This window comes from Venturia canescens, chromosome 2 (genome assembly GCF_019457755.1).
Source record: "Venturia canescens isolate UGA chromosome 2, ASM1945775v1, whole genome shotgun sequence".
Lineage (NCBI taxonomy): Eukaryota > Metazoa > Arthropoda > Insecta > Hymenoptera > Ichneumonidae > Venturia > Venturia canescens.
The window spans coordinates 11,995,074-12,013,339 of NC_057422.1; the positions used below are offsets into that span (position 1 = coordinate 11,995,074).

The 18,266-nt window shown below is 42.1% G+C and overlaps 1 protein-coding gene across 2 annotated transcripts in view; it reads left to right on the top strand.

Moving 5' to 3' along the window:
• LOC122406559 (guanine nucleotide exchange factor for Rab-3A-like) overlaps window positions 1–18,266 on the top strand; it is a 46,548-nt gene that overhangs the window by 16,359 nt on the left and 11,923 nt on the right. The window contains exon 1 of one of the 2 annotated variants that reach the window (XM_043412080.1): window positions 3,145–3,644. The exons of the other annotated variant lie outside the window; for it this stretch is intronic. The gene's annotated coding sequence lies outside the window, so the exon portion shown is untranslated. Of the gene's footprint in view, window positions 1–3,144; window positions 3,645–18,266 lie in introns of those variants that run through there. 2 annotated transcript variants of the gene reach the window in all.

The window sequence follows — 18,266 nt, forward strand, 5'->3', positions numbered from 1 at the left end:
GTCACTTCCTCGCACAATTGACCAGGCCAGAGCTTCATTCCAATTTTTCATAATTATTCATTTTACAATAACAAAAGGGCTCATTTTTTAGGCGAAAATCAGTGTTTTCGCTTCCAAGTGCCACAAAAAATGTAAACAATCGAAAACAAAAAATCCTCTCGCAGGTACCTGGTCAATTGCGTGTAACAAAGTACCGTGCCAAATTTCAAAAAGATCGGTCGATTAGATTTCGATTTATACTGTTCACCGATGGGCAACTTTTTTTGAAGTGTTTTTTTTTAAGATTTGCTACCATCGAGTTGATTATTGATGCTCGGGTTTTAAAAATTCCGAAAATATCGTTCATACATCGTAATATGACGTCACAATCAATAAAATTGATTCGCTATTAGCTGCAGCGTCGGAATGAGTAAATAAATTCGACCATTTTCATTACTTTGGTGCACCGATACTCATCACTGACAAATTATTGTGCTTTGTCTCAAAAATATTCTTGTTCCACGTCTCGAGCCGAATACTTTTGTTGAGAAAAACGTTGGATGAAAACAATTTTTTATCCATTCCAAGTCCATTTCGAGTGAGATCATCGAAACGACCTTCGTCGTTTCCATCGATCAATTCCATCACTCCTCATACGCAATAATTCTTCTCCTTCCAAACGCCTGTTCCAGCGCACTTGCTGTTTGCAGATCACGGAGAAAAGGGTTGTATGAAAAATGAATGGATCAATGAATTTAGCAGGCCTTCCAAATGCTCTGGGAGCGGATAAGAGCGTTCGGAGATGCGATGAGGCCTTGAGAGTCTCGACCCACTGGGAAATACCCCAACTTAAATCGGTAGTGAGATACATTTGACTTGAGGAAAATATATATTTAGTTGATGAAACACGCCGCAGAGAGGTCCAATTGCGCAAAATAATCTCCGTTCTTGTTTTTAACTTCGTAAGTGAGCGTATCGATTTGACGACGGCTATTTTTCCACTCGTGGCCAGATGCTGGTCCTCGAGAAGCGAAGAACGTTGTTTCTGAGGCACATTTATGACGCGACCACATTTTCTTCGATTTTTTTTCAATCCCGATTCCGGGCGTTTCATAAAGGGCACAAACTAGAGAGGCGAACGATTCGGACTTTTTTCCCACCGTTTCGATCGCTGGACGGACAATGCGTCGGGGCAAAATACACTCGCGTTGACCGGCGAAACGGGGGCTCGGGCACGCTGATCGTATGTAAGGGTTAATGAACGAAGTGCTCGGAGGAGACGAGAAAAAGGGAGAAATGAAAAAAGCCCTCGCCCTCGGTTATTACAGTTTCCATAAAAACTCGTATAAAAAGGAAAGTTTCGGCTTTTCGTTTTGCTCTTTACGACGAGAGCATTCACGCGAGAGAAGCTCCAGAGACCGTGCCAATTAAAAAGTTTGTACAATGCTCCGTATCCTCGGAAATATCGCAGTTTTGTTATTGTTTTTGTAGCACCCCCGAGGATACTCGCTGGCATAAATAAAATCGCGCTTGCCTGGACCGAAATTGAAAAGTATCCGAATAAAGCACTCCAACGGGAACCACATTTTTATTACTCAAATTCTCGTGACCATTGAAATTGCGCTGAGCGAATCAAAGTTATTGAAACATAGCGAAACGAAAGGCCGGATGGACGAGCATTAAAAAGTAACAAGCTACGAAATCCCATCGATCTTTTTACATTCACTCTGATCGAGGACTTTGCAGCTTCATTAACGTGATTCTTGCAGCATCGCTCACATGAAAAAATGTTACCCTCAAATTCGGCTCGGTACCGTGCACCGAGAAAAAGAAGTTCTCGATTCGACAGAAATCGCAGGGACCTTTTTTCTAGAGAATAAAATTCCGCATCATTTTCATTTCGAACTTTTTCCCCTACCGTTAATATTTTCCGGGATACAGTCGATTAAAAACCAAATTTTTGTTTTTCCAAATATCTCAATAATTTTTGTCGACACAAAGAAATATGATCGTTCCAATAGCAATTGACGCTGCAAGAGTTTTCTTCACTCAACTGCAATGCGTTCGGAGACACTGCAGTTCGAACTAAAACTATTTTGTTCCTTCAATCGTCTTTAACCCCGTGACCACCATATCGGCCTGCCTAACGCCAGATTTCGTTCTTCCACTCACGATTCATCTCCCTCCGAGCCAGAAACTTGAGAGATCAATAATTCAAGGCAAAAATAATGGAAAAATACGTGAAAAGTTGGTAGTCATCGAAGATGAGCGAGCTCATCCTCTCGTGTGCGATCGGTCAACGTATGCGAGCGATAAAGCTCGCATCACTCTTGAACGTAACAACACGAATACAGGGACTATCCGAAGCCTCCGTATAATTAGATAGCGCGGGAAGTAGCGTCTGCGTGTACATGTGGGTGAGAGTCTTTAGCCGCGCGAAACCATATTACAGAGGCATGCCTCTGGGCACATATGTGCGTGAGATTCCGTTGAAAGAAGGAGTATGTGAAAGGCGATGATTATAGCGAGCACGAGAGAGTTGGTAAATTTTATAAGCGGGAGGGAGGACGCGGGAGTGTTGGCGCGCGTGTACAAGTTGTCTCAAAAGTCGCGAGCGAAGTTTCGTGCCTTCGTTATTTTCCCGCTGCTTGTCCCGGAGTGTAAATGGAAAAGTTTCATCCCCGCGAATAAGTGGATCTCGAGGAAATCCTCGAGGAAGAAATTTTTGCGAGAATTTATCTCGGGACTGTCATAGAAATATTAATGAATAAACGAGCCGGAATCCTGCGCGGTGTTGATAAGGAGCGGCGAGGACGCGCATCAGGCGCGATCGCGCAGGCGAACAGAGTCCCCACTCCGATCTCGTCTGGCCGGCGCACCGGATTGGTGCGAATGGATTGACAGCTCGGGGGAAAGCTGCGCTACAATTCCGGAGAGAAGAACGAGCGAAAAGTAGTCTCGTTATTATTTCGGGGTCTTTCTGAAAAAATAATGAAGCCTCGACGACTCAGACGCCTTGTATACGCCGTACAAAGGGATTTAAAAAATAGATAGGAGCGCGGTTGCACAGCGGAAGGCGGAGGAGAGGGGAGAGAGAAACGGGAGCGGGAGGCAGCAGCGCTCTTGGCTCCGCACTCGGGGAGTCTCGCAGTGAGGGATCCCGGGGTCTGGCGCGGCTGCGGGCGCCAGTTCGCGTCGAGCATCGAGCGAATGCGCGGCATTCTTCGTTCTCGAACGTGTCTCGAATGCTTCACCGCGAGTCGTACGATCTGTCAGTCGCTCGTTTTCTGCACATTCGCTCGGACACACGCGCACGTAAGCGCGAACGAATCCCTCAGCTTTAATGCTCCTTCGGCCAGGGAGAGTGTCCCTTCGATATTGAAAAAGCTAGAGACACAGCACGAGGGCAGGATCGCGAAGATTTTTCATCGCGTTTGTACTCCTTAATCGCGTCCTTGTCGCCGCAACGTTCCTACGAATATTGAGACCCATTCGTCGCGCCGGGACGTTGTTATGAATTCGCGAATTATTTCTCGTCCGCTTGTCATACTGTAAGAAGACTCGTCGAGGGAAGATGGGCTTTTGAAAACGGCAACAGGACTCGAGCCGCTACTTGGGATCCTCCCACGCTTCGCCTGGATTCCCTTCCAATATATTTGCCACAGGTATATTCCCTCGGAATGGAAATCTAGCTGCGCGACTCTGTGTCTCACTGTACTCTAGAGCAATATGGACCCGCGTCCAGACGTCAATATACCGATACGTATTTAGCGAAATTCTTTTTTTTCTTACAATTTCAAAATTTGTGTGCATTATTATTTTTTTTATTTTACTGACGCGAAGAGAACGAGTGCCAACACTCGCTTGGCTTGGTTTAACGATAATAGAGTGTTACGATTCTTCAAGCTTTAGGGAAAGCACTTTTTTCATGGGGTCTAGAACGAAATATTCCTTTTCGATAGGTGACCCCGGAGAATTTAATATTTCGGGTTGACTTTATCTGAATATTTTTGTAGGTACGATGGAAAGGTTTTTGGGAGGATTTTATGTGCAAGAAAATCTACCGAGTGTGAGCAGTTTAAGGAAGTTTTTAAGGTAGATGGGGCCGTAGGATCGTATTTTATGGGACTCTAAATTGGCTCGATTTTTGCTTCCTAATTAAGGATCTTATCACTCTAAATTAATGTCAGAGTTGTTAATTCGAAATTGTAAACACATTTTTTCAACTCGTGTTTTTGGCGAATGAAATTACGAGCCATTCATTGACCGGGGATCCATCACTGACCGAACCCAAAATTCCATTCGTCCCTCGCCAAAATACTACAGTTTTAAGTAAAAAATCGCTTTAGAGAGCGCTGAGGGGAGACTCAAAGGGAGAGGGTTCGAGAAAAAAGTGTTAACGAAAAGACAGAAGGCTTTGACAGCAATGGGCCGAGCCAAGAAGAAAGAAAATGCCGAAATAAGAAAACGTGAGCTTACGAGTGCTCTTTTTTCCAATTTCCTTCATTAACGCGATACATTTTTATTACTAGCAAGACAATCGTCTCGAATTTTTTTCCAGACCTTCGTTATAACTTCATTGTTATTGTGTACGTTTTTCATAAACTTCGTAAGGAGCGTTCGTTCGTAATATGGAAAGCCGAACGATTTTTTAAGCACAGTCCCTGCGACCCCGTCTATTTTTCTTCACATTTAAGCACCTTTATCTCAATAACCGATGGGAGGAACCCTTCGAAATTTGATAGGCGTGTCGCAGTCGACAAGCCATTTAAACTCTGTGTAAATTTAAAGACTTTTAATAAAATCGTTTGGTGCACGAACTGCCTCAAATTTAAATTTATTCCAATAGTTTGATACTCAGGAAAATTCGATCTGTACTTGCGGACAGAGCGATAGCACGACTCATTTACAAGTGGATGGAAAGCCGAGTAGTGCGAAGAGCCAGCTCGATCCGACGAGGAACGACGGGCACTTTCTACTTCTTACTACTACGAAGCGTCCCGTTTCTTGTTTCGCAACGACACACACACACACACACACACACACACGCGCACAATAAAATAAAGAGGAAAATAAAGGAGCGATACGTAGACTCGCGTGGTTGGCATTGAAAATAGCCCAAAACAAGCAGAAAATAATAATTGGGCTACACTATCGACGGCCTATGCGAAGGAGAAAGTAACGCAGATAGCACGAGAGATTGGCTCCGTGGACGATCGATTTTAATTGGGTTATTAATCTTAGATTTAATATCTCCTTTTTCTTCGATGTCTCTTTATAACGAGGACGAAAAGGTTGATGTTTTTTTGGCTTCGCGATGTTGTTTTTCTCACGAAGTGCGTCGCTCCGGAAATGATTTTCTTCCTTTCTTTACGCTCTGTCGAAAGAACGCTTGGATTACACGAGATCGAAGCTCGATCAACGCGCTCAAAAATAATATTGCTTTCACAATTTTTTTCTTCATTCCACTCGACAAAACTCTTTCCGCCGGGTCGGATGACTCTGCACCGTCCCCCCGAGCGCCTTGTTTGAGTTTCGTGTCATTACGAAACGAAGCCGATTCTTCAGCTCGCCATTCACCGAGCCAAAGTTTCTTGACATTTGGAAACACTTGCCATGCTTCTTTCATTCGGATTCTTCGAACTTGGTTATTCGCCGGAGACCATTTTTAAGATCTTTTAAACACTCCACTAATTTTCGTTGGGCGAAAACAAATTCTCCCCCTCCCTTCGAATTCCGACTCGAAAAATTGCGACTCATTTACGATGTGTCATTGATCCGTCCACGTTTTCAATTACTAACGCCTCGTTGCGAAGAAAAATTGTGCTCAACCTAACGGTGAAACGAAAAGGCTTTTTATCTCCTGTTATGCACTTGTCACGCTCATCGAAGCGTGCTGAATTTCTCGCAGTTTCTTATGCAGACATCAAGAAAATTCCATTTGCTTTGACAGGCTTCGCTCCCTTCAAATGTACACAGGAAATTTCTAGCCGCCTCCTCCCCGATCAATTGATTTTTAGCCGTCTACCAAAAACTTGAAGCAACTCTGCGGGCAAAATTCTTTTCGAAATTGACAGACGCACTCCACGTACGTTTTTTATCCTATTCTCAAACCCGACGCACCGATCTCGGCATTGATCAGAGTCGTGGGCGCGAGGAGGCCAAAGTGCTTAAATAAACGTTCTCCATAAAACTCTTTGAGGACGAGAGCTCGTTACTATTCATGAGAAATGAATGGGCCTTGCGTGCACAGCTTGCGGGACTCATTTCAGTGGCTAAAGACAGGATGATAAAAGCTGACGAAAGCGCCGTTACTATCGCGCGGAACACAATTGTTGCTTCTATTCCAAAACAGTGGAGCTGAACTATTTTTCGTTTTGGGATAAACGGACTTTGGAGGAAAGCGGAGAAAAAACGTGGCCTGCTGTCCGCTTTGTGAGAAACGTCGAATCGTAGACTCGGCAGGGCTTCTCGCGGCCCTGCTCTCGTTTCGGATCCCAGAAATACACCTACTCACTCGAACTGTAAATATAACGAGGGAGTGACGCGCGCACGGCGAAGCAGACAACGGCGTTGATGTATCGTCGCACTAAATGTCAATTATTGGAGGCCTGACATTAAAACCGTTTTTTTCCATTCCGGATATCCATTCGTTGGAAGATATCCGCCGCCCGGGTTTGCGAGCATCTCAACGTGAGTTATTGGCATCGACTTTATCGAATCGCGTACTTTATGCTTATTGGAATCGAGTTTGCGTGCGCTGATTATTTATGAGTTTTCGAACGAGCCCGTTGGAAATGAGATTTTACTGAAACATTGGAGTTCCTCGTTGCGTCTTATCAACTGAATAATTTCCTCGAGCCAACAGCGTCGCGAATGTCCTAACGAAACTGCGCTCTCTACACTCGAACGAAACTTTGTTCACTTTGTTCAAACCATCAGCATCTGCTTGGCTGAACAGAGAATTTTCGTTGGATCCAACGAATGTCTCAACGCTAGAAACGCTCCGACCAAAATCCCGTTTACAGTCGGACGAAATTTTGGTGGTTTCCATAGAGTTTTTCGGTTCTCGGATGAGCCGGAGCTCTTTCCAGTCCGAGGAAAGTTAATCCACTGCATTTTCCTCAAATTTAAGGAGTTTCGGTACAGGCGATACAATGTTGCCATGCTAAACCATGCTAAAAACATAAAAAATTTCAAAAAGTTAAGAATTTTATAAAATTTGGTGAACATATTCTTTAGTGCCAAATTTGACAATACAAATTTTTTAAGATTTTTCTTCTACACAGTTATCGAGTAATTGATCACTAAAGTTTACGTGTATAAGCATAGCGTTTCCATATATATAGGTATACATTCCGGGTATGAGAAATCTGCTTTAATGCGTAATTACTCGATAACTAAGTAGAAGAAAATTTTGAAAAAAATTGAGTTTTCCCACTTGATGTTGAAGAACATTATCACCAAATTTGATCAATTTCTTAATATTTTGACTTCTGTACTGAAACTCCTTAAGGCTCATGAAAAGACGAAACTCAGTTTAGAATAATTATTTTAGTATTCTAGAAATATAATCGGTAGAGAAGCAACATTTTATACAATTTTATTGTCAAAAAAAGGTTTGAAGAGTTCATTTTGACTGTGGCGCAACAGCTGCCGCTGCTGTTGATGTCACGCTGTCAGTTTTGTTCACAAATTTTGTGGGTTATGAAGTGAATTCACTGCCCAAAGTAGTATTGTAGCGAAGGATAATGAAAAAAATGAACGATTCGAAAGTTTATTGGGATAATAATGGTCGTTTTGTAAAAACTGAGGAAAAAAACGTCGCGAAGCAAACGAACGAGAAAATGTGATTCTTTAATATCCAACGAAATACAACGATCGATTTTCTTTTTACGAAATTTTGGATATGACTAATGAAAAAATTCAATTACTTTTCGTGTGCTGGAGTGACCCAAATTTTTCAAATCTTTCCAGTATTCATTTTTGCTTACAAAAAATGTCGCATAATCTTGGATAGCGAATATTCATCCATCCTACCTTAGAATGTTGTTCGACGATTAGCATTTTTCCTGCTGGTTCATGTTTCAATAAAATCTGGATTTCTCTGCGGGAAGGTTCCCTATTTAGGAGGCAACCTCTGTTCGATATCGACTCTAGCATTGCCTGTGCGAGGGCACCGAAATACTTTTGACGTTGAAGTGAGCCGAGAGTAGTTAAGGAAGTTGAGGCTGTACAGTCATTTTTTTTACCCAAAAGTTATAACCTGTACCTTTCAAAAGTTAGGCCAGTTTAGAGTTTGGCAATGTTGCATACACTTTAAAAAAAAGTTGGGGGAAATAAGAGGAAAAACTGGTGAGAGCTCGGTCGAAAACGGGAACGGTGACGATCCTAGCCTCAAAAAACTACACGGGAAACAGATTATTATTAATATAATCTCAACAAATCTCGTAATAAATCTGAAAAAAATGGACATTATTCGGCAAGCCTTGCTCATGTGGCCCAAAAAATTTCATATTTTTAGCATCATTTTTAACGGAGATATCGCTGGATGTGTCTTGACTTCTATAAGATTAGATGACGCTGAAGTTTGCAACGTTGGAGTCCAACGAAATGATTTTAAAAATCCCTCCAATAATTCGAGTAATTCTCCAATTTAATTTCCTGTCGAATTCGCAATTCGTAGTTTTTCGATCTGCACTGATACTTCGTTAAGGAGTTTCGGTACAGGCGATACAATGTTGCCATACTAAACCATGCTAAAAACATAAAAAATTTCAAAAAGTTTAGAATTTTATAAAATTTGGTGAACATATTCTTTAGTGCCAAATTTGACAATACAAATTTTTTAAGATTTTTCTTCTACACAGTTATCGAGTAATTGATCACTAAAGTTTACGTGTATAAGCATAGCGTTTCCATATATATAGGTATACATTCCGGGCATAAGAAATCTGCTTTAATGCGTAATTACTCGATAACTAAGTAGAAGAAAATTTTGAAAAAATTTGTGTTTTCGCACTTGATGTTGAAGAACATTATCACCAAATTTGATCAATTTCTTAATATTTTGACTTTTGTACCGAAACTCCTTAAGTCAAAAATTGGTGAACTGCAAATGTTTTTTTCGTTCATTTCGTTGGACTCCAACGTTGCAAACTTCAGCGTCGTAAGATTACATGTCATTTGGGCCAAATTGTTATTGATTATTCTCAGCAACGACGCTCCTAAACTGTCTGAAAATTTAACTGATTTTTTTTACACTTCACTTTATAAGATGCAATTGGTTTAAAAGCGATGACATCATTTCCATTCCAAGGCCTCAACTTCCTTAAGGTTGAAAGGATCGAAGAGCAGGAAAAAAGAATCTGAAGTGTTTCCAAAGCCGGAGTTTGCGTCACGGCGTCTGTAGCAGTCGTAGAGAAACGGGACAAAAACTGAGAACATCGTAAATAACGAGGGTATCAAATACAGAAATCGGCGAGACGTTCAGTCGCAGTAACAAGAAAGTTTATGACGCTGAAGTTAGCAACGTTGGAGTCCAACGAAATGATCTCAAAAAGCTTCCAATAATTCCAGTAATTCTCCAATTTCGTATCCTGCGAAATCGCAATTCATAGTTTTTCAACCTGCGCCTCGTGAAATGGAAAATTGGTGAATTGCAAACGTTTTTTTCCTTCATTTCGTTGGACTCGAACGTTGCAAGCTTCAGCGTCGTGCAGGGAGTTTAATTTTTTGTGTCGACGACGTTTGGAAGAACCTAAAAAAGCTCTCATTCGTCACTGTTCGGAGGCGTCGTTGCCAAGAAAAATATTCGCCAAATCGATTCTCTCGAAAGTAATACGAAAACCGGATCATTTGTGAATGTAAAACTAGGTGAAAATTCTGCCGGCACGACGTTGCTAAACTTGTTTATTTATGAAATTTCATTGTTACCGCGGCGCAACGCCGTTTGCTCCGTTCTTTCAAAAGTTGAATATGTATGCGCATATTTTACACTGCATTTCCATATTTGGTACACCGGAACTGTGCGCGAAACGCAGAGTAAACAATGCACAGATTTCACGCGTGTCCAGCCGAGGATTCGGCTCTACCGATCTATCGAGGCGATCCGTAAATGTTGAAACAATAGAGAGGAAAAGTGAAAACGGAAAGGCGCGAAGAGATTTTTTCATATTTCTCCAGATTTAACAAAATCTATTTTTACAAGTAAAAAAATGTTAAACATTTTACAACAAACTTTTTCATACTGAGATTTAACTTCATGGGAACGATGAGACAAAAAATTTGAATGCGTAGACGAAACGTTCAACGACACATTTGAAGATTTAACTTCGTTTTCGCTGACAATAACCTGCGAACTGGCGGAATATTAATTTTAATCTTATTAATAATAATAATAAATAAATCATAACTAATATTGTAAATGCGAAAGTGTGCGTTTGTTTGTTTGTTTGTCTTTCCTTCACGCCCCAACTAAGAAACCAAACGCTGAATCAACAAAATGATATAAAATATACTGAACTTTTCTTTCGAGGTAGACATTTGTATAGACAATTTATTCGATTCGTCATCGATAAAATTTAGTTGAGCAACACAAAGAAAAAATCCGACTATCAAAACGATTTGTTATTTTGCAAAAATCGTGTTGGCTAATATAATAATACATTTGAACAAATTTTGGGTTGTATCGAACCGACCGTACGATTCGATTTATGACGCTGAAGTTTCCAACGTTGGAGTCCAACGAAATGATGGAAAAAAACTCTCCAATAATTCCAGCAATTCTCCGATTTTGTTCCCTGCCAAATTTGCGATTCGTAGTTTTTCAGGCTGCACCAACGATTCGTGAGATAAAAAATTGGCGAATCACAAACGTTTTTTTCGTTCGTTTCGTTGGACTCCAACGTTGGAAACTTCAGCGTCGTTTCGATTTACAAAACCGTTTAGTTACTTCAGTGCTTGATATTCAAATAAATATGTGTTAGAAGTGCGCGTGAGTTAAGCAGAAATAAACAAATGTTTCGAGCTCTTCGAACAAAAGATTCGGTTTCACTCGCTCAGTTAATTCACACAAACAAAAATTACGTGATTCGGATAAATTCGGATAAACCAAAGACATTTATTTGTTACAACGATTTATTTTCTCACTGCGAGAAAAAACGTTGAGCGTCAAATTTCCGAAAGAACGACCGAAGCCGAGCTGCCAAAATCCGCGTAGTAAAAACGAGTCAGAAGAAAATGTTAAGTCAAAGAGTTTCGGAGTCGTCGTTTGCAGGAAGCGAAATTGCCCAGCTCCGGACAAATCCGACCTGCTCGTGCCGATATTTCGAGCACCGTTCAATCCCGTAGCAACTTTCCACATTATGACGTAACAGTACCCTAAACAAGTTTTCAGAATCCGGTGAAAATCGGTGGAAAAACGAGGCGGCGGGAAACCACTCGCTTAATCAAGGCAGTACCGGCCTGCAACGCTCTTGCTCTCGCTCCTGCCCGTACTCCTCAAGAGCCCCAGCAAAGCCCATCAACAGTTGTTTTTACAGAAAGGATAAATGAGCGCACACATTTTGATCCAGGCGGAGGGAAGCAGAGAGAAATCTGCAAGCCGGACGAAGCGTGATCGCAATTTTGTTCAATTGTTTTCATAAAGTTAGACCGCGCGGTGTACACCGACGTTGGTGACTGTCGACTATGGTGTCGATATACGTTGAGCGTCGAATAAGAATCCATATGTGCCCGGAACGTGAGTATTCGTTGTGTGTCCACGTTGTACATATTGGCCGGACGGGTTCGCGAGCGCACTTGTACTACACTCGATGTGTGTGCAACGACCGCGAGTCTCGGCTCTTTGTCTAACGGACTAAATCGGCACGTTCAAACATTCCGCTGACTCCTTCGAGCCTTTCCCCTCCCCGAGGCACGGGACGTGTGCGCTCGTGCATGTGGAGCGTTCGACACCGCGAACGAGGAACTTGGCAACATTTAGTTTTCGATTCGGCTCGAAATTTGATGAGCTTGGGGGCCCGTTGACCGAGGCCTCGGTTTCAGGGGGTTCGTTGACCTTCGTATTTTCCGGATTATGAGATTCGGTTGCTTCGTTCGTGGCTTGGAGCGCGCAGAGCTTATTGGGCATTGGGGCACCGTTTTTTTCACTCGCTCGTCCGCGGGCGATGGATTTTCTCGCAGGAAAGCCGATCCCACCGGAGATTTCTCGCCAATAAACCGGACGAATTATGAACGGAGTCTAATTTCGTACTCGAAAGGCTGCCAGATCCGATAAGCCCTGTACCCTCGTGGAAGGATAAAAAACTAGCGCTTCCGGTTCGACTTTCGCTGAAAGTGGTGCCAAACGAACAGCGAGATCGTTCACCCCCAATTTGAGAGGTCGATCGGATCAGCCGGAACTTCTTCTTCGAATCTTCCTTCTCACCACTAATTCGCAGTTCGCATTGGCTGGAGATACGGGAGCGAAACACCTCCCCGGACTAACTGATCTCGAGAATAGGGCAACTTGGAGTATTGTCGGGAACTCTAAGTTTTTTTCTCACAAACTCGATTCGGGCTGGAATTTAGGATAAAAAGTTGAAAACTGGAATCAATGCGTTCGGCAACGACGAGAATCGAAAGAATACAAGCTTCCTCAGCTCTAATGAAGTGGAAACATTTTAAGGCGCCGGGGGGTAACGTCTATTCGCTGAAAAAGGCCCAATTTTAAGCATTTTTTTCGACGCTGCAGCTAATTGCGAATCAATTTTATTGATTGTGACGTTGTATTACGATATATGAACGATATTTTCGGAATTTTTAAACCCCGAGCATCAATAATCAACTCGATGGTAGCAAATCTTCAAGAAAAAAAACACTTCAAAAAAGTTGCCCATCGGTGAACAGTATAAATCGAAATCTACTCGACCGATCTTTTTGAAATTCGACATGGTACTTTCTTACGCAATTGACCAGGTACCTGCGAGAGGATTTTTTGTTTTCGATTGTTTACATTTTTTGTGGCACTTGGAAGCGAAAACACTGAAAACTCTGGCCTGGTCAATTGTGCGAGGAAGTAACACGCCAAATTTAGAAAGGATCGGTCGAGTAGATTTCGATTCAGACTGTCCACCGGTGGGCAATTTTTTTCGGAAGTGTCTCTGCCACGATCGAGTCAATTATTGACATTCGAGGTTCGAAAATTCAGAAAATCTTGTTAACGTATCGCATTATGATGTCACAATCAATAAAATAAATTTCTATTGTCCGTAGGGTGTAAAAAAATTCTTAAATTTAGTTTCACCCCGCCCTTAAATTTATTGTGATGATTTATTGCTCCCAATTAACAAAGCTTCAGAAGTCCTTTTTCCGAACACTACCTTAAAGAAGGAACGTTACAAAAAACGTGAATTCAGTCTCTCAGCGTGCGACGATGACAAAACCAGCTCCGCTTCGTTTGGATTTACCACAAAATTTAGTTTTGCTCGGATCAAACAAAACCCTGTTCAATTTGGCGTGGTTTATCCCACCTATGCATCGTGCATCGCGAATGTAAAGAGAATTCCCGAAGCGTATAACCGCGCGTAAATATGCGAATATATTGGACAACGAATAGGGCAGGATACGAGTGGAAAAGCGGAGTGGGCGAAGGACCTTGATCAGCGGATGAATCCACGCATTTTTACAGATTCAATATCCCAGCATAAAAGCGCTCGTATTTCATAGTTTTCATGCTCAAGTGCACGGATTAAAATTCTTTCCCGTTGTACAGAGTATCGAGGGGGCAAGCCGAGGCCGAAATTTTCTGCTTTTATGCTCGAGTTCTTCGGGATTGGCTCGAGTTCTCAGTATCGGCGAACGTCCAAGTTGTGAATTAGAATCGATCTGGCGAATGCGATTGTGAAAATTGATTTTCCAGTCGCGTTACAATAATTATTCGATTCGCCGTGTTCTGTTTCGCAGCAACGCAAATTTCATTTGGAATTACGATCCCGATATTCGCAAGCGCGAGCTTCCCTTTTTTCCCAGTAAATCGAGAAGAGCTAGTTTCGAAAGAACCTCGAAAAAGATCCCTCAAAAACGAATCTCCCGAAGCAGTTGGTCCGATAAAAAGCGAGTTTGATCGGCGGATTCACGAACGATGCTAACTTCGATACAAAACAAACGCGCACCCGGTGCTCCCTCAAAGTGCTCTCACGCCGAGTTGAGCAGCGGAGATGGAGGGCTGCCAGATAAATAGAGAATTAGCAACGCGGAGAGAGGCTCAGCGAGTGAGGCTGACTGCGAGAGAAACCGCGATAGAATTATCCGCATTCTAGTCAGCCCTGTACGTCGCTCCTATTCCCGTTCACACACGCCGACCTACACGAGTATTTGCTCGAGTGTACTCACGTGCCTGCGTTTATGTACAAACACGTTTGTGTGCGTGCGCGCACAGTGAAAACACGGATGTGAATAGAGGAGAATGAAGAATGAAGTAAAATTGCGCTGGTAGAGAAAGAATGGACGACGAATGGTCGAATAGTCGAGAGAGAGAGAGAGAGAGAAGAGTGCACGTTAATAGCGATTGTGCAACGTGTACAGCGTGCATCGCGTACGCGAATGTACACGCTGTAGCGAGCGAACAATGCGAGATATCACGGCGTAACAATTTTTCACGTATTTCTCTCTCGCATGAAAAAGTATCGTTCGAAACTAAAAAATCAATAAATCTCATTGTTTCGACGAATCTCGAATCTTTCATCGCTCCCACAGACACTCCGACGAATCAATCGTTTATTCTGAGCTCTTCGCAATACGCGGTTCTCTGGCAACATCGACGATCAACGTCACGGAGAAAACGAGGCCGAAAATTCTAGAGGAAAGTACTAGGAATATTGGGGACAATATATACGTAGTGGATTACAGCCTTAAGAGCATGGATCAGTCGACTAACCTCACCTCGAATTTTCGAAATGAAAATTCTCCGCTGTCGTTTGACTAATCAAAAAAAGGCTCTGTCAGCGGACGCGGAAAGATGGCAAAAATACGCTGACGGGGCTTTTTTTTATTGATCAAACCGTGTCGGACATATTCAATTTCGAAAATTGCAGCTATCTCTCTCGCACTCACGGTGGCGAGATAGCGACTGCTCCATCACCTTAATTCGAAGAGCAGTAATAACAATTGTTTTACCTTTTGTTCAAAAGACTCGAAGCTCTTTTTCTCTATAAGCATTGTAAAAAATCTTTTCAATCACTTCGAATTTTTGTATTGCATGGTGCAGCGTAGTGTCGAAGTAATTTAAATAATACTAATAAACTAATCGATGTTATTATAAATTTATTATTTTAACAGAAATACAACGATCATTTTACGTTTATTCGCTTCCGATGACTCTTTACATGACACTGAAGTTTGCAACGTTGGAGTCCAACGAAATGAACTGAAAAAACTCTCCAACGATTCCAGCAATTCTCCAATTCTCTTACCTGCCTAATTTGCAATTCGTAGTTTTTCAGTCTGCACCAACGATTCGTGGAATAAAAAATTGGAGAATCACAAATGTTTTTTTTTTGTTAATTTCGTTGGACTCCAACGTTGCAAACTTCAGCGTCGTCTCTTTACAACGAATGTCTTTATTCGATTCGTTTTTTTATTGAAAAAAATTTTAAAAAACAGATCACTTGTATGTGATGAACTTCATAACTCTATAACATATCAAGAGACGCGGTAGCGGCTTATTTTATTACCTACAATAGTAAAAAATGTTTTCAGTCACTTCGAATTATTGTATTGCAAAGTATGCTCAGGCAACCCTCAAAAAAACTATATTTATGGTAAAATGTCACACTTATTCGGTGTATATTCGTGTATTTGTCACATAATTTACTATGCTGACAGTCAAACTACTTATCTGTAAGTGCTAGCCTGACACGACGAATGACACTCGAAAACAAAACGAAATATAGTCCTGACGTGCATCACTTTGTGCTATCCACGAAAAGCTGTTTAGAATTGAAGGGAGGAGAAATGGGAAAATTTAAAAAATACTATGCCGTTTGCAATCGGTGGCTAAATACTTGGAAAATTTTTGAAAAATAGATTACGCTGAAGTTTGCGACGTTGAGTCCAACGAAATGATTTAAAAAACTCTCCAATAATTCGAGTAAGTTTGTAACTCTGTTACCTGCCTAATTTGCAACACGTTGCAAACTTCAGCCTCGTAAAAATAGTATATTCCTCACTAAACAAAGCGAATTCGTTTTCTTCGTATTGAGGGACGAGAGGATTTTGTGCATCGGAGCAAAACGCGAACGAGCCTTTCCGCGAGACTCGTTTTTCAGATTCGACAAAGCAGCTGGACAAAAGCCTCTATTTTTATTCCACACTCCATTGATGATGCTGAGCGATGCTTTGTTTCACTTGCTCAGCGCGCGTAGGAAACCCTCCCGTTCAGGGGGGGACCGAGAGCCCTCGATCGTCGAAAATTTAATTATTTACGAGCCAGCAAAATCGACTCTAAACATGTAAATTAGCCTTAAAAATCGTGCGCAATGTTTTCATCGTTTTCGAAGACAAATATTGAATGAAACCGAAAAGAAACCGAGCGTGAAAATTGAAGCTGCAAACTTTCCTCGCTCCGTTTCATTTGCAAAGGTTCGTGCTACGCGGCCTCGCGTTGCGCGGCAACGTTCCATCGACGAGCGAAGGAACCCCGTAGCGGGCTCTGTACCACTCGCCGCCTTTACAAAATTCGCTTTATCCTCGCACGTCCAGCACTCGCTGCCGCGATAGCCGTTCAAACCGTGACGCAATCCTCGTTACAAACGCTCACGCTGACGCGGTCAAAGCGACGCGCTCTACGGTTGACCGTGCGAGAGTCTCCCGGCCGCAAAACAAAGTCCGAACCAAGGACTCAAACCTGCCCGCCGCTGCTGCTTCTTTCTTTCTTTCTTCGTGTATTTTCTCGACGCCCTGCGTATGTGTCGCTCTCTAGAATTTCCTCGGCAAAAGACGACAAGTCCATCAAGATGCGAAGTCGCGAGAGATCATCCCACAATTCCGAGTCGCAAACGCATCAACGTTTCTCTATATACGTATATGCGCCCGTGCATGTATGGAATTGAAACTCTCTCGTGTACGCCCTCGGTACCGCACCGTACCGTCCGGAGAGCCGGAGATGATGATAACGAGCTGGCCTCGTACCTCGCGTACAAGTGCCTTAAACGCTACGATCATTATTATTTTGCTATTGATGCTATTGTTATTATTACTACTATTACTAGCAGCGGTACTCACGCTCTTGGCCGGTGTTACAGTCCCGATCATTCGAATGGAAAATACTTTGATAATTATTCAGGCTCTGGCTTGGGGGGGGGGGGGAGGAAAAATAATTTTTCTCATTTTTCGTTGAATGCAATGAAATTTTTTATACAAACTTTTGGAGTGCGGGGAAGAACATTTTGTTAAATTTAGAAAATGCAGTTTGAGAACTGATCAGAAGGACGCGTGATTTGGGTACATCTGAAAACCCGAAGTTCTCGGATAGTGAGTGAGCTCGGGATTGGACGAAAGTTTAAAGGGGAAATGGATACTCGAATTTTTTGCGCCATCGTGTGGACGCTGGGAAAAAAGTATTGTTGATTGAATATAATCGAGGATTTTGAGACACTCGTAAAACGAGAAATCCTGGTAATTGATCTTTTGATTGGATTGTGGCAGAAGGTGCCCCTGAGCGTTGAACCAAGTTTGTGTCGCCTGAGACCGCGAGCGTTAGCCGCCATCTTGAAAAACACGTTTTTGCAAATACCTCGAAAGCGGTGAGTTTTACGTTAAAAATGGTAGGGACCTTTTTTGTGGAGAATAAAATTTTCTATTTTTTTTATTCAGAAATTTTTTCTATACTGTTGATATTTTCCGGGATATAGTCGATTAAAAAAACCAAATTTTTGTTTTTTCAAAATATCTCAATAATTTTTGACGATACAGAAAAAATGGTTGTTTCGATAGCAATTGACGCTGCAAGAGTTTTCTTCACTCAACTGCAATGCCTTCGGAGAGAACCTGCAGTTTGATCTAAAACTATTTTTTATTCCTTCGATCATGTTTAACCTCACTCTGGGGCACTAACCTCACCGTAAAAACTTCAGCAGAAGCTTGAAAAATCAATAATTGAAATAATGGAAAAATATGTTTCTGCCCGTGGCCTTTTCAATTGTGACGGAAAGAGCAAGCGATCTTGGGCAGTGCCAAAAAATCGCATTGTCGAGGTTTGCTGTTCAAATGGGCACCCCACATGCGATTCATTTTTATAAATTTTT